This window comes from Octodon degus, unplaced genomic scaffold, assembly GCF_000260255.1.
Source record: "Octodon degus isolate 3935 unplaced genomic scaffold, OctDeg1.0 scaffold00048, whole genome shotgun sequence".
Classification (NCBI taxonomy): Eukaryota; Metazoa; Chordata; class Mammalia; order Rodentia; family Octodontidae; genus Octodon; species Octodon degus.
Window position 1 is genome coordinate 1,044,961 of NW_004524624.1, and position 2,230 is coordinate 1,047,190.

The following is a 2,230-nucleotide window of genomic DNA, read 5'->3' on the forward strand; positions in this document are numbered from 1 at the left end:
TGTATATAGATACAAAATGGTCCTTCATTTGTATCTTCTTTTTTTGTTTAGTTTTGTCAGAAAAGGGTATTCCATTGCCATTTAAATATTGTAGTTGCGTGAATTCAGAAAAATAATCCAATGTAGTCCAGTAGTCCATAATAGTAGTGGGTTATACATAGGACTTGCAATGTCAGAAGTTGTTGGCTTGAACCTTTTACAGCTCAGCATATTAATATGGCTTTACTTTTCATACCTCATTATTATACTTTTCTGCTGGCTGGTTAAGACCAAGACAAAGCAAGACCTATATAACAAGAAATGTAACTTTTGTATCTGACAAGGTCAGTCAAATCTCCTCAGGATTTACCCTGAAATCCTGTACCTCAGTTTGTAAATTTTTTTCTGACTCTGATTCTGAGGAATAAATTCTCCATGCTGGCACCATTTTGGAACCTGGTGTGGCCGCTACTGCCACTCTGGAACATGGGGCTCTGTGGCTTTCTCCTCAAGGCAAACTGTCTCTTCCTTGCAATTTTGAGGCTGCAAAGGGTGGAGACTGGCTGCCTTCAGTGATGCCCTCAGGCCATCCTTTCAATTATCTGGTTCCTTCCAGCAATGGAGATCTTCTCAACTCTATCTTGGCAATCCACAGCATTTCTGGTGCTTCCTTTCTGGCCAAGCTCCTAACATTTTAAATCATCTTACCTGATTCTTTGCTCTTGATTCTCAACATAAATCTGGCTAAAAGCCCCCAATAACATCCATGCTACCATGCCAATATTTGGCTGCTTTGAAATACCTTTTGAAAGATTCATCAATCTGCCATGCTTAATCTCAGTCTCAGTCAAAGTCTCTAGACATGAGCAAAATTCAGACAGACTTTCAGAAACACCATAACATAAATCATCCAGAGTCCAACAACCAATGCATTCCTTCTTCCCAGCAGAAACCTCCCCAGCCTGGACTTTATAGGCAGAGTTCCTGATAGTCTTCTGGTCTGAGCTCTGACCAGAATCTCCCCTTCAGAACAGCTAAAGCTGTTCCAGCTCTGCACAAGTAGACCACTTCTCCAAACATCTCTTCCCACAAGCCATTCTCAAAAACTTGTAATCCATATGGTCAAGTTTAGCCACAGTAACGACCCCACTCCTGGTACCAGATTCTGTCTCAGTTACTCTTCTCTCATTGCTGGGACAAATACCTGACACTCAAAATGAAGGAAGAAAAGATTTATTTAGCTCACAGTTACTGAAGGTTTCAGTCCACAGCTGGCTGGCTCCAAGGCACCGTGTCACAGGGCACAGAGCATCAGTTCATGGTGGCAGCAAAAAGCAAGAGGAGCCAAGGGAGGAGTAGCAAGCAACAATAGCAACAGAGAGAGAAAGTCTGTCTCTCTTATATTACATTCAGGCTCTCTACCCTAGGCTGTGGGAAGTACACACACCTAGAATCCCAGCAGTATTAAGACCCATAATCTCAGCCTTGGATCACCTATAATCCCAGTGGATCATGAGTTAATCACAAACTCTAGATGTCCCTTCCCCATGTCTGCATGAGGCTTTGAGGGAATAACTAGACACAAACCATAACAAGGAGGCTGAAAAATCCAAGAATATGCCATGAGGGTCTCCTCAGGGCCTTCTCCCTGAATGAGCATGCCAGAAAGAACTTACTTTTATAACAAGTCCACTTTGTGGTACACAAATGAACTAAATACAAATGAACAATCTACAAATGAACTAATCACAACTCAATTGCCTCCCTAAGAGCTCACCTCTCCACATTGCTGCGATGGAGACCAAGTTTCTAACACATATCCCTGGGGATATCGACAAACAATGATTAGTGGTGTTACAAAAAATATATAAAGAGTTGATCCTGTACTTCTAAGGTGAGCACTGTTGCACCCTCAGCATAAAACATATAAAATCTAATGAATTAATAAATCAAAAAATAACATTGTTTTTCAATATAATATGGCCTGTTAGGAGGAATAAAGAGGAAAAGAAGGAAATGAAGAGAAAGTGAATAGAGGCATAAAAAACAAGGCTGTGCATTGAGCAGAAAATGTATAGAACACCACTTACAGGGCCTAAATTTTATGAAATAAATCTTTTTTTATTTTTTGTTTTTCTAGGGAAGGGTCCTCAGGGTATTCAGGGTCTCACTACTAGATTGGACTTGTAGTGATCAGCCTGTTTATAGCCTCCCAAGAGCTGGGATTACAGGGTTGCACCACCACACTCAG